Genomic DNA, 16,571 nt, shown 5'->3' with positions numbered 1-16,571 from the left:
TCAAGTTCCACAATCATTTTAGAAGAGGAGAACATCAATGAGACCATAAATGCTGACAAAAGAAACACAATAGAACCATTTAATTCAGGTGCATCTTCTAATCCATTATTGGATACAGGTATGTCTCCATAGCCCCATGTTTTTTCTCATGAAGAAATTGGTGATTTAGTAGAAGCAGGTTACTTATTAAATGAAATTCTAATTGAAAATCAAACCCCAAATGAAATTAGAAGTCAAGTTGAAAGTGAAATTGAAATCCAAATTGAAACCCCAACTGAAACTAGATCTCAACTTGAAACTGAAATTGAAACCAAATTTGAAACTCCAAATGAAATTGAAAATCCACCTACAACTAAAACCAATAATGTGTATGTAGACATGGAAACACCAATTGAAAATGAAACATGTTTGAATGATAATCAAATGAATGAAAATTTTGAAATTAAAAGTGATGTACTAGACAACCTTCCTGGCTTGGTTTCATGGAGACAGATTAGGACACATGCAAATAGATTGTTTAGACATTTTTTTTATAATAAGAAATTTGGGTTTCAATGTCAATTAATGGTACAACTAATTAAAATGACTAAAATGCGAAAAGTGATGAAGAAGTTAGGCTTTTATGTCAAACCCAAGAAGAAGGAGTCGTCTTTAAAACAAGTTGTATCGACTGTTGCTAGTGCCTTTGATACAATTGGAAAGAAAAGTCGTTCTAAAGATAAAAATGGGGCACGACGGGAAATAACAACAGCTTTAGTAAGCCAAACAACTTCTAATAAAATAATGATGAGTAACATAAGTGGATATCTTAATATTCATCGCAAAACTTTGTCAAGAGCTATAAAAAGAAGAGTTAATTTTGAAAGTGATCCGGCAAACAAATTGTGGACTTTTAGTGGTAGACTACCAAGGTCTGATATGAAACTTACTGGTGAAGTCAAAAATTTGATTGAAAAATTCTGGCATGATAATACGAGAGTATCACCTAATGTTACAGATGTTCTTAAATTAAGAGTTGGATCAAAAATTCGTGATCCACATCCAAAACACCTACTGGACATGACTCAAACTGAATTGTATAAAAAAAATTTGGATGATAAAGTGTTGACTATTAGCATTTGTCAAAGGTCTTTTGAAAAGTGTAAACCTTGGTATGTTCAAATTAACAAGGAAAGAGTCACATGTTTTTGCAAAACTCATGTTCAATTTCGCTACCATTATGATGTATTTCGATATATACGTGTTACCATGCATAGTAATGGAATGTTCCAAGAATGTGGTATAAATATACCACCTGAAACTATCAAGGAGTTTATTTCAAGTTTGTTTTGCAACCCACTAAATGAACAAAATTTCCTTTTCAATGCATGTGTTTCTGGTGTACGTGATATATGTGGCAATCTTGCATTGTTGGATGAATGTTTGCATGAAAATCTTTCAAATGATTTTGGACAACAATTAATTGATGTTAAAAGATTTAAAACTATTGAGTATCCACTTAAGGATGGAAAGGTTGGAAAACGATGCGATCTAATCACTAAAAAAGTTAGTGTTCATGCATTTATGAATGAATTCAAGAGTAACATCATACGTAAATATGTTAAACACACTCAAAATGCTAGATGGCTCGATGGTCAGTTTCGAATATGTAAGGATACATTTCCTATTGGTAGTATACTTTCGGTTGTTGACTTTGTAGAGAACTACACGCTTGCACCACAAGATGAGGTACAATCACAATACTACAATTCAGTGCAGGTATCAATTTTTGTCCATATTGTCTATAGGCATGCACCAGATAGTACACAAGAGGATCGCAAAATTTTGAGAGAGTACCATTTCTATATGAGTGATAATAAATTACACTCATCTGAGTTTGTCCAGTTTTGCTTCAAGACCTTTTTTTAGAATTTGAGGGAGGGAGAAATTCAGATGACACAACATCTAATATGGTCTGATAATTGCACAGGGCAATTCAAGAATGCTAGAATGTTCTATTGGTTGAGTAGGATTCATAAAAAAACTAATAGCGAACACATTTGGAGTTTTTTTGAGGCTAGACATGGGAAAGGAGAACATGATGGTGTTGGTGCATGTGTTAAGAGAGCCCTTTGTAGAGAGCAACTCAAATTCGAGGAAAAGGCTAAATTTAAAAATGCAAGTGCAATTGTGGATTGGTGTAGTGCAAATTTATCCACAGGATCAAGTCAGAACTCTACAATTAGACGTTTCTTCTAGCTAGTTAAAGAGGAGAATACCCTTCCAAGATATGATTGTGATACAATAAATGGGTCAGCTAGATGACATTCATTTAAGATTTCTAATTCTAACACTTGGACTATATGGACTAGAGAGCTTGCATGTTTTTGTCAATTTTGTGTTGCAGGTGAATGGGAAGAATGCAAGAATGTGGAATGGGTCGAAGAATGGCAACACAAATCCTTAACACCTACTAAGGCACAATATGAAGATGTTAGAAGAAATGAAGACCTCGATCATGCATTTGCATCAGAAGATTATGATCGTCTTTCGGACCTCATACAACCTAGTAATTTAATTCAATTTATTGTTTATAACTTTAAATTATATATTTTTATGTATTGTCATATAATTTATGATTACATATTTGAATTATAAATTCTAACAAGTTGTATTTCTACACATTGTACTTATATTTGTTTTATAGGACATGTGTATGTTGTTGTTGCGCCTGAGGATAATGATGAGCAGGTTGAGTATTGGCTAGCTAGATGTGTAGAACCTAAGAAAAAGTTGATATGTGATCAAGTAGATGATGATGGTTTTCAGTATCCAGTTGGGTCTGTTGTGGTGGTTGGTACATGCCTACGCAAATACTTAACAAGAAGGAATGGCTTACCAGCTTATGAAGACTACCAATCAGAAAAGAAGATTATACACTATTCTCATTTGGTGGTGGCAACAAACATCAAATTAGAAAGATACAAAGGTAGACCTGCTAATAAGGTATTGTGGACACTTTCAGTAGAAGAGCATGAGGCAATCATAGACGCATTGCAGAAGAGAGAGGATGCAGATGGTACATTGGGTTGAATCAAATTTATATGCATGTAAGATAGAATTATGTCTTAAATATGACCTGACTCTATATTTATCATTGTATGACAAATCTATATTTATAGTGTACTTTTTTATTTTAGTACCATGAAGTCCATGCTTTTCATACCACTACTATCTGCACTAATAAACCATCAATACACTAGTAAAGTAGTGTGGTCAACTTAAGAGGAAAGTCGATACTATGTTTGTAGCTTCCTAATAATTTGGTTAGCCTTAATTCCATCAATCTATTGGATTCCTCTATGAGATTCATTTATAATTAATAATCCTTTTATATAATCATGAAAATCATGATTCCTCTATGAGATTCATTTATAATTAATAAGTCGATACTTGTGTGAACTCTTTTAAATATTTAATCACGATAATTGTTTTTCTTTGTCCCTTTAACATTGTATTTGTCTACATTTGATACAATTTTGGTTTCATAAACAATATTGTATTAGTTATCTTATTCTTAATGTTATTTTGTGCACATTGAATTATAAACTGTTGCACTATAATAACAAGTCTTGAAATAATAATTTAATAAGGAAATGACATTAAAACAAGTCCAAATAACATAATAACAAAACAATGTATCACATATATAATCACTAGAGTGCGCCAAATCACATAACACGACCTGATATCATAATAGAAAGGAAATGACATAATAAAAAGTCCTATATATAATCACATAACACATAACAACAAGTCCTATATATAATCACATAATAACAAGTCCTAGGATAACATAACAAGTGTCATCATAAAAAGTCCACAATACAATAACATGACATGATCTAAAATATACAATCTAAGAACTCGTGTGCATCTCATCTGTAGTCCTCTTCACTCCATGTGAAGGTGGTTGAGATGAATCATCCTGCTGCACATGGTCCTGAGATGCACCATCCTGTGTCTGTGCAATATCAGTGTTTGCACCCTCCTATGCATTATTAAAATATTTTACATGAGAAGAAGTTACTTGCATAATTCACTTATAAAATAATTAAATACTAAAAAAATTTAAATAAATTACCATACGACTGTGCTCGACAATGCCCTCACTGAAATGTGGAGGTCCACTATCATGAACAAGAAAAGTGGTCGTAGCCAAGTCCTACAAAAAAAAACATTGTATATCAATTTTGATAATCCATATAAAAGCCAGGTACATAGTATAAACAAATTAGAAATTATTTTTGTAATCATCGTGCCTCAAATGATAATGTCGATGGTTGCATCTGGCTCAACCCCATAGCCATACCAATATTGGTAGTGGTGTGGACCTGAACAACATATATAAAGCATAAATCAAACTTGTATATATACATAAATTATAAAGTATATATATATATATATAGACTACAAGATTATCACAGAAAAGCATACATGTGATGCAAGGAAAGTAACTGATGGTCGAAGGTGTACATGTTATGCGCCATCAAATGATCCAGAAGCCTACAATTGCAAAAAATAATGAACATGAATCAAAGTTGTACTTAAATTAGTAAGCATGTAAACACTTCAAATTAATGGATGAAAAACATACTAGTGGTATGTGAGGCTGAGCCTCAGTGGTCCATGGGTCACCTAAAGAAGTACCCACCTCAGTGCTACATGAAGCACCCTACAAAATTGAAAAAACATATCATATGTAAATCATTACATTAAAAAAATTATTATTTATTTTAAATGTACATATCAATACAATCTATCTAGATGAAAGTGCATACCGTAAATGGGGCACCAACATCTCTAGGTATTGAGGTAACATGCTGTCTGTTCCTCAATGATGTGGTGTGATCCATCATCTGTTTAGAAAAAATTGACTCATGTTATGGTTCATATGTGTATATATAAGGAATTTAATATTGCACTGTAAATTATACAAATAAATTTGTACCTCTCTAGGCTGATCATCGTCTGCCCACAGGAGATCAACATATGAAGAGACGACATCAGCATGTGCAACCTTCTCGACATCATCTTAACCACCATGGGCAGCATCAGCATCATCAAAATCATCATCTCCTCTAGGGGCAGCCTCACTTTGTGGACCCCTACATACATCCCCACAACTCGTGCAAACATGTGCTAAGCAGGGGGCAGCCCTCACCTCCCGTAACTGCTGTACCAAATTGCCCAATAGGACACTCAATGAACCTAGAGCAGAATCCACTGCTCGATGATGGGAAGGTGTTGGAACAACTGGTGATGGAAGAGGAACCAACGGATCATCGCGCACATGGTTTCTAACCCCGTCGCTCAATTTTGCTCCTGGCCTATCCTAGGGCATGCCTCTCCCAACCCCCTAAAAAGATCTAATATCAAAGTAATTGGGTTTTTTGCCCAATTCAAATTCCGCCCATAATTTCTTCAAAAAATACATTGGGACCTCATAATTCGAATAGAGATTCGTGGCTTCTTCGGATCTATCTCTTCACCCGTCTTAGGGTTCACAAAATATTTTTTCAAATCTATTTTTGTTATTTTTAAATCATTAACTTGTTTGTATGTGAGGCCATCTGTGTAAAATGCACGCAATCCCTCACGCCAGCTATGATAGCTATCTAACTCGCTATCTAATGTCTGCACAGACTATACAATGCCTTGCATACTATCTGCAAGGCGTAACAACTGAGGGGGTGGATGAGGCTCACGCCTAATAGTGTGAATATCTCTAATCAGAGCATCACTATTTGTCCTAATTGTCTGTCGCAACTGCTCTGGTGGAGGTGGAGGTGGAGGTGGAGGTGGAGGGGGTGGAGGTGGAGGTGGTACTATACCTAATAGCTCATCTATCTCAAACTCATCCATCATGTGAAAATAATTTGCATATATATACAAACATGAAAATTTACAATTACAATTACAAACATGAAAATTTACACAATTACAATTACAAACATGAAAATTTACAATTACAATTACAAACATGAAAATTTACAAACTTGAAAATTTACAATTACAATTACAAACATGAAAATTTACAAACTTGAAAATTTACAATTACAATTACAAACATGAAAATTTACAAACTTGAAAATTTACAATTACAATTACAAACATTAAATTTTCGATTACTTTTATAGGATTTTATATAGATTGTTACAAACAAAGATTAATCAAAAATTTATGAAAGACATTTAAGGGAAGAATTATTAGGATTATGATCTTTTTAGTAGAGCATATGTATTGGTTATTCTTATTTTTAGAAGCTCACTTCATCAATGTTCGACAAGATATATGAAGGGTTGATCATAAAACTACATAGTTTTTTAAAGTTGAAGGTGCATTTGGGCTTTAGAAGATCTTCCATGACTTGTAAAGTCAAAGGAGGCGATCTAAAACCAAGCATATAATTATTTTAAATTTTATAAAATCATTATGCTCAATCAATTTGGGAAATATAAAAATAATATCCAATCTCTTTACTATTATTTAATTAAACTAGTCCCTTTGTTTGTCGATGTGAGTGTTCCCTTTCTAATTTTAAATTACAAACTTGAAAATTTACAATTACAATTACAAACATGAGGAGGCATCATAGGTTTCTCTATTCATCCTTTTGTGGTAAAATTAGAAAGGGATAACTATGATTCTTTTGTAAAATGGTATCTTCATAAGTTTCAGGTGGTTTAATCATTTTCCTTTTATGTATGGAGTCATACCTAAACTAGAAAAACTAGAAAATATATAATCTTGGTGTAACATCATTGACCATGTAGGAGTGATTTGATCTAGTATCAAGATCATGATTCTATGTGTATTGCATTGGATATTGATTTCCCCCACACACTTTGGAATAGACTTTAGGAGATCCATACCCTTCGATGGTGATGCTTAAGAGGAAATTCATTATATCATATTAAATAATTTATTTACTTAAGATCAACTTTTATTTACATATTAAATAATTTTCAAAATATATTTTAATTATGTACATCAATTATATCAATTAGAATAAACATTTGGTAATGAAATACAAGCAATTATCATAAAAAATTTAGAATCAATTCATTCTAAATGTAAAATGATACATACACATATAAATATATAATCAGTTTTTTAATTTAATATATACTTGGCAAAATAAATTTATATAGACGTGTAAATTTTTAAGTAATTTAGTGGGGTTTATAATGAAACCTATCCAAGAAAATTTGTCATTTATTAGAATACATAACTCATCTACCCTATATAGACACCACCCTCAACTCTCCCTTCTTGTTGGTTCTTATTTTACTATTTCAATTAATGCTTTCACATAATATAATACATTCACTTCCAACACACACTCTACTATTTTCATGTGCTTTCACATAATATAATACATTCACTTCCAACACACACTCTACTATAATACATTCACTTCCAACACACACTCTACTAATATTGCTACAATAAGATTGCAATACCTCAAACTCTTGATGTACACCTTCTATTTATACTTTCTTGCTTTCCATTTGAGGCAAGTAGGTCACTAAGTCCAATCCTTTCGAGAAATCAACAAACATTTCTTAGACATGAGATGGATTATAAACATCATAGGTAGTTGGGAGCTTATTCATAATTCTTAGTAACATGTGATGGATTATAAACATGATACTTCGCAATTGATAATAATTCTATTTCATCTAAAATAATTACATATTCCCACCATTGTGCAAACTATGCACTAAAGAATTACAAGGTGATTGTTGCCTAGTGATAGATATTGGTATAACAAATTACATTTTATTACAAATTGGTATAAGATAAACCAAATAATTATAACATACACTTTCATGGCCTACCCTTATATTGACATGTATGAAAACATAATGATGTAGTGATTGTATTAGTTGATATCCACTTGTAGCCTAGACAATTCCTACACTATCTACAATGACCCATTTCTAATCATAGCCAATCCTCTTGATCATGCAAAAAAATGGGCCACCATGCCCTATACATGAGGTCTTGATTATTAGTTGTTATCATTAAGACCAACACTAACACTACCCTCAATGGTCTTCCACCATACTTGTATAGGCCTTAGTTCAATACTCTAACCAATATATTTTTGACACATTATGACACAATGATGGTGCATAATCTTGAGAGGTCACCTAAACACAATGACATGGATAAAATTCAAGGGCTCCTCAACATTTCCCTCACTATATTCTATGCCCCTCTAATGCCAATCCCTTTTACTCATTTGCATTCTTCATTCTTGATGTGGATTTGGCCATGTGCATATGATTGTGCCATTTACATTTTGAATGTAAATCTTTCAGTTTTACTTTGATCTTATTCTAGATGCTTCATTTGTTGCATTGTATGCCCCTGAGTGTTTATTGTTTGCTTAGTTTGATATATGTTTTGTGATTGCTTTAGACCCATGATGTGTTGGATCGCCTTATGGTGATTTGTAATTTTGTAGTTACATTGAGATGAATGATGGTCTATTATACCTTTGCTGATTATGATAGACTGAAAACCAAAAAAAATAAAATTTAACTATAAAAGCTCCAATCAAAAACTAAATATATGTTCCATTTGATACAACACTGCTAGGAAAAACACTGATCACTAAGCACCATTTAATTTAGGGTTTAGGGTTAATCAACCAAGATAGTCAAATTTCTCCTAGGACTTGTTCGTTTTTTTCTATTTAAGGTTTAGTGTTCGTTTTTCTATTCAGGGTTTATTGTCTGTTTTTTGCATCTAATGTTTATTTGTTTTTCTGTTCAGGGTTTATTGTCTATTTTTTGCATCTAATGTTTACTGTTCGTTTACGTTTTTGTTTTTTTCCTACAATTTAAATACTATTCATGTTTTTTTTTTTTTCCTACGGTTTTTACTATTCATATTTTTTGCAATATTTGAAAACTGAAAACTATTTTAAACATGAAATAAAAGACGATTTTCAAACTTTAAAACATAAAAATTAAAAAATATCAATACATTAACATTTTTTTTATGAAAAACAATAAAAATAAATAAAATAGAATATAAAAAATAAAGCTAAATACCTGGAAGGAGGTAAAAATGGTCTAGGGGGTCAGCTGAGGTGAAGAAAATGGGTACCCGTGCTCCTTAGAAACGCCTGCCCATTTTTCAAACAGTAAAAATGATGGTAAAATGGTTAAAATAAATAGATAAATACATTTCAAAAATGGACGCCCGTTTTCTTCAAATCGGGTGCCCGATTTGAAGTAAACGGGCGTCCATTTTTGAAATGTATTTATCTATTTATTTTCTGATTTGAAGTAAATGGGCATCCGTTTAGTTTCAGGCACCCGTTGCTAAACGGACGCCCGTTTTGTTTTGGCTCGGGCACCCAAAGCTAAACGGGTGTTCGATTTGTACAAATCGGGCACCCATTTCTAGCGGGCTCATTTCCCAACCTGCAAACTTCTGCGGGATTGGGACCCAACTCTATACGTTTACCCTAAGAGAACCTTTGAAGGAAACAACCTCACCAATAGAAGAATATCCCATTAAAATTGTGTCATCAACAAACTGTTGATGAGTACAGGACACATTAGCAGAGGAGGGTTGTAATCCTTTGATGGTTTTATTCACTTTTAGTTTTTGAATCAGTCTGCTCATACTCTCCGCCAAGATTGTAAAAAGAATAGGAGAAATAGGATCTCCTTGCCTGAGTCCCCTAGAAGATTTAAAAGATCTAGACGAAGACCCATTAATAAGAATAGAAAAATTTGGGGTAGATATCAATTATCTTGTAACTTTAATTGCCTTCTCATCAAATCCAAATGCCTCCATAATCCTAAAAAGATCCTACCATTCCACTCTATCATAGGCTTTTGCCAGATCCAATTTTATCAGGAACCGTTTTTTGTTAGCAACATTAAGAGAATGGATATTCTCATGCACAAGAATAATAGAATCCAAAATCTGCCTACCAGGGACAAATCCTTTTTGCTCCTCAGAGATGACAAAGGGGAGAACAACCAAAAGTTTGGAAGTCATGACTTTAGAAATAATCTTATAAAAGGAATTACAAAGACTTATTGGCCTAAACTTTCCCATAGAGTCAGCCCCAACCACCTTAGGAATTAGAGCAATAAAAGTGGAATTGATTTCCTAAAAGATTCTTCTGGACCCAAAGAATTGTTTGACAACATTGACCGTATCTTTCCCAACAATATGCCAATATTCCTGAAAGAACATGGGAAAACCATCTGGGCTCGGAGCCTTATCCCCTTGAAAAGAAATTTTTTTTTTTTTAATTTCATCAGTAGTAGGGATAGCAGATAAAGTCTTACTCTGGTGAGGTTCAATAATTTTGGGAATGTTATCAACCAGGTCTTGTTGCTTAGCAATGTCAATATCCTTACTACCAGTGAGGATATTAGAGAAGAACCTAACAGCTTCATCCCCAATGTCATCAACTTTAAGAAGAATTTTGTCATCAACAATTAATCTAGATATTTTGTTGGTAGCTTTATGCTTCATGGAAGTCATGTGAAAGAATTTAGTGTTTCTATCCCCAGCTTCCAACCAAATAGCCCTAGATCTCTGTCTCCAGTAGATTTCTTCCCTAGATATAGTGTTGTGAAGTTTGGCTATAATATCATCTTCCTTAGCCTTGGGATACTTATTATAACCATCCTACTGAATAGAGTTTTGGATCTGTTCTAATTCCTCCTTCAGCTTTTTTTTGGATTCAAAAATATCTCCAAAAACCTTCTTATTCCAGATCTTGATGTTATCTTTGATATTTCTTAGTTTTTTAGCAACTTTGTACATGTTAGATCCATCCACATTAATATTCCACCAATTGGCAATGGATTTTTCCAAAGAGGGGTGTGATATCCACATTTTCTCAAATCAGAATGGAAAACAACGTTTTCTCTTAACAGACTCAGCAACAAAAGAAATGGGATAATGATCTGAGCCAATTCTGTTGATGACAGACAAAGAACATCTATGTGTAAGGATCTAGTCATGAGTGATAAGGGATCTATCAAGCCTTACCTGAATGAGGTCTTCTCCATCCGTTCAATTAGACCAAGTGTAGGAAGCTCTAGTAAGATCAACATCAATCAAGGCATTGGCATTGATGAAGTCTATCAGGTTAGTCCTGCTATCCAGTTGAGCTTGAGTTCCTCCAAATTTGTCAATTCCTTGCAATGGGGTATTGAAATCTCCCATCAACAGCCAGCTATCCTGAGAAAAAAACCTTCTTTTCTGCTGGATTTTGTCCCAAAATTTACTTCTAGCAGCTTTAGAATTTGGAGGGTAAATGTTGGTAACCACCCATGTTTTATGTTAAACAATAGGTTTTTGGGTCTTTTGTATCTAATGCAAATTTCTATTTTTTCCTAAGAGGTCATCTACAAAACTTCACTTCTGAAACCCTCATAAAAAGAGAACTTGCAAAAACCCATTTGTCAAATCAAAACATATAGCATACAAGTGAAGTTTTATCTTGAATGAAAATACATTGTCAATTATTATGAGGACATCTTTTTTTCAAGGATTCTTAGGGATACCGCACGAGTTAATAATTCTTAGTTGACAATGAGGACATCTTTTTTACAAGTGTTCATAAGAATTCTTAACCCATGTGGTATCCACATACCTAGATGTACCATAATTAAACATTTATTTTTATATCATCAACATTACTATTATGCAAGGTGTACAACACATATTTCCCAACAAAAAATAATATGATTGTGTAGTAAGTTGGAAGGCGTTTAGGAAGTATATACTATTCAAATTGCCTTATCTTATATTTATACTTTAAGAGAGTGATGGTTAAAGAAATCTAAATGCCTCTAGTTAAGCTAACAAAATGTGATGGTTCTGTTGGCAACAACAATGCAGGAAAACTGAGAGGGGGGAGGGGGGTGAATCAATTTTCACCAAACTTAAACAAATTAACCTCAACTTTAGATCTGATCAAGAACAACAATAAAAAAGATGAACACCACATCAACAACACACATAACATACATAAATTTGATGTGGACAAGCTGGTTAAGGGAAAAACCATGGTGTGAACCTACCCACAATATGATGATACTCTGTAGTAGTATGTGTAAATATTACAATGGGGAATGCACATGCATTCAGGCACACTGCCTAGAGCTCACTGCTCAGAAACAACAAAGGGATACAACCTTGGGAAGGCTCACTACCTTACAAAGATCGAACACCAATCCGGATTACATGAACTGAAAGAATAGCATCTCCAAATGCTTGATCACAATTCCAGTTAAGCACATATACTCAAACTCCGCTCTTCACACTTTTGCACTCTTTCACACTTCTTCGCTTTTCTCCTCTACTACTGAAAGATCAAAACAATATTCACACATGTAGGTGCATCCCTCAAATGAATATTACATGTATTTATATAATTCATCAACCTATATTTTAAGGTCGGCTCAACTCATAAGACCTAATTATAAAATTACATCACACGATACATAAATCAATATGTAGACCAATACAATGTCGAAAAGGACATAACATGGACACAAATCAAATCCTTGAACATGCAACACCACCGAATATCTCGCCAAGATCATCTACAACATGCAAGAACCATCGAGTCAGCCAAAAAGGTCGTATGTCATGCCCAAACTTTTGGGCACAAAAATGTTAATATGAAATGCACTAGCAAGTTTTGTCTTAACAATGTTTAGGTTAACTTAAACCACTAACTCAAGTAAATGAAAATAATTTAAAATTAAATGCGGAATACTAAATGAATAGTTTTATTATTTCATCAAAATTAGTCAATAGATTAATTAAATCACAACTCTCTAAAATATTAATCTTCAATAAGCATTAATTGCTTTAATGTCTAAAATTTATTTAAATCAATAATTAAAAAGTGTTTAAACTAAACCGTCTCAGGAGTTAATTAAATTCATAATGAAATTTGTTCTATAAGGTTTAATCTCTAGGTGAGCTAAAATTAATATCAATATATCTAGGTGAGCTAAAATTATTCCCTATAGTCAAATAATTTACAACAGAATTAAATTCCATAAAGATTAAACTTCATAAATATTTAATTTAAAACATCTCAATCTATATGTGTGTGTGTGTGTGTGTGTGTGTGTGTGTGTGTGTACGTATAACCATACTCATAAATAAAAGAAAACTTCTACAAATTTGACCAACTTTATATTCATAACCCTATATATATAAATAAAAGTGTTTTAACCATGCAAACCCTAATCCTTTATTTAATATAAAATATGCCCCTCATTTCTTTTTTTTTCATTCTTTATTATCTTTCCACATTTTACCCTAGCCTTAACCAGGCTAGGGTTCTATTCTTTTTTTTTTCTATGTAGGGGCGAGCTTATTGGGCGGCGACCATGGATGGAGGGTCGGCGGTGGCGGTTCCTGGGGGCGCCGCTTATTGTGGGTTTCCACAGTGGTTGTGACCATTGTGGCTACCCACAGTGGCGGCGCTCGAGCCGTCCACTGTGGGAAGCCACAATGGCAGCGACCACTGTGGTGGCCCTTGGGCCGTCCACTGTGGGACGCCACAGTGGCGCCGTCCACTGTGGTCGCCCACAATGGAGGCTCCCCGACCATGCTGACCACTGTGCTAAACACAGGGGTTTGGCCACGAAACCCTATGCGATGAGTTATTTTTTTATTATTTTTTTTTGGTTTAAAAAAAAAATGATTTCGTTTATATTATTTAATAAATTATATATATATTAACTGTATATTAGATCTAGGGCATTTTCTTTGTAAATAAATGTTGATATTCTTTTATTTTGAAACATTTTAACAAATTAGATAAATTCTTCAGATTAAAATCATTATATTTATTTCCTTTTATCAAAATCCTAGTTGCTAAAAAAAATAGATAGATTATTTAAATAGAGATTTACTTTCTGCAAAAAATAAAGTAAATAACATAATTAAATATACTTAGAACAACAACTTTAGAAATTATTTATTTCTATTAATCTGTTTAACTATAGATTTTATTTTTTGCACATAAACAAATGACAGAATTTAATATTCTTACAGCTACTATATAAATAACAAAATTTAATAAATTTAACAACAACTAGATAAATGAGGTGATATTTAAATTAAATCTTAGAGGTATGCATAGGAAATACTGATTCTTTTTATTTTCAGAAATCACATGCAAAATAGACTTTCATTTCCAAACTAACTTGCATACTACTAATAGCAACTACAGGGAACTTAATCCAATATAAATGTATTTCTTTTGCAACGAAATATTATTTAAGTAAGTAATTTCATTTATTTAGAGTGTGTTTAAAATACATTATAGCCATCAATACAAATGGGATCTCTCATTTCTTTTCTGCAAAATAGCATACTAAAATATTACAACTCTTTAAAACATATTTCAAAGACACTATCATCACTTTACAAATGGGTCTCTCATTTCTAATAAATGAGGACTTTTCAAAATAATAATTACATTTACAAATATTTTTCTGCAACAAATAACTCTAGCAAACTTCCACTTGTCCTATTCTTTTCTTCCAACAACCTGCAATAAATCAAAAGCTATGACCATGGAGTGCTCACCTCCCAGCCTAGGCTAACTAGTAGCCACCCCCGAGCTTGGAGAACCAAGCCCTAGACAGGTAACACACATGCAACACAACAAAGAAGGGGAAACAATCACAAACATATTCCCAACCAAGGCTATACTACACCACTCATTGTGATGTCTTTACACGGGTGGTAGTGGACCAAATACCCAGAGGAGACTGCAAATATAGTAAAACTCAAGGCCACCTCACGAAAAACAATGATAAATCATAAGTATAACAACCCCACAACCTTATTCCCCCCAAGGCATTCATGCCTTATTTCCCTCCTTATGACCCCCAAATGCATAAACAAGCCATGCAGCAAGGGTTACATAGGAAACCCTTGAGATCACTCTCTTAATGAGAGCCTCTCACTCGAAGGCTGTCAAACTTCTACCACCCACAAGACCATCATCTCTCCCAAGAGTAGGAGGTCTTGGTTACTCCCAAAATACAGAATATACGCAAGAGTAAAATGTAGAACACAAAATAAATTTTCATAGGGGAAATTACAAGAAACAAGCCTTCTCACACATGCAAATCTTTTCAACATAACATGCAATATAAAAACATAACAAAGAGAAATTTAACCAACCTTCAACTGCCCAAAGGTATGCTAGATAAGTTGAGGATGAGCAGCCCAATTCCACAAATTCCTTCCTTCTCTACCCTTGGCCAATTTCCTAAAACCAAATCTATCTTTTCTTTCAAAATTCCTTGTCTCCAAAAATGGAGAGTGGGTGATTACCCGTAAAATCTCTCATTCTTTCCTAAAAAGGCCTCAGTGAGAGTTCTCACAGGTTTCTAAAATTGAAAAAGGAAAAGTCAAAAAAAGATCCAAAGGATCTCTCATAAAAAAGGAAAGTTAACAACTTAGGTGATGCCTTCTAATTTTCAATTTTCGCTCAACTTAGGAAACCCACTTTTTAGGGTGTCTAAATGGTCACATGGGAGTTGAAACATGCCTAAAATTACTCCTAACCCTTAGGTATACCTTATGGGCTTTAGGAAACACTCTTAAACTACCCCTAGGTGTCCATTTAACCCCTTTTAAACCCCTCTGAAGTTAATTTTCGGTTCAAACTTAAGTTGACCACCCCAAAGATTCTCTTCCCAAGGCAATTATAGAATCACATTAAATTAATTGAAAAAGATATGGTTAAACAACTCCCTCCAAGAGACAATTTAAAAAACCAAAACATAAATCAACACGTGTCAAGTGACACAATAAAAATACTTTTACAAAATTATACATGAAATCTTGTCTCTTGTTGGATTTACACAAATAAATAAATTCAATCTAACACACATGCAATATCCACTTTCACAAATAAAATACTATACAAACGGGGTGTTGTCTCTCCAAATAAACAAACCTTGGTTTTACTAAAGTACATAGGTCTAGGTTTGGTTCTCCATAATATTTCCATGGTCACATGGATAATTTTCCTACACATCTCAATTACACATTAGTAATTCCAAATAACCTCATATAATATAAAACACATGAATAAGAATACACATCAACACTCTGCATACAATATACATTTAAACAAATCAATACATCTTACATCCAAACAACTCCACATAAGAAAATATCATAATTCTCATAATTTTGATCCACACATAAAACATGCATCATATTTCTATCATCATAGTAAAGTCCTGCAAACCCAATAATGACATATATCATCTCAAATTTATCCTATTCTAGAATCATGTAGAGTTCTATATCATAAAGCATATAAATGAAGCATAAACATATAGCAATGTTATCCAAATCATGGAATCATATAAGTTCTAAATCATAATGCATAAAAATAAAGCATCCATAATAGTCTCATCATAAAAATCACTGAAATGCTAGACTGAGTCAGGGTAGGGCCTCACATCATATAACATAATTAATAGCATCAG

The sequence above is a fragment of the Cryptomeria japonica genome, chromosome 8, assembly GCF_030272615.1.
Source record: "Cryptomeria japonica chromosome 8, Sugi_1.0, whole genome shotgun sequence".
NCBI lineage: Eukaryota > Viridiplantae > Streptophyta > Pinopsida > Cupressales > Cupressaceae > Cryptomeria > Cryptomeria japonica.
This window is presented reverse-complemented; position numbering follows the sequence as displayed.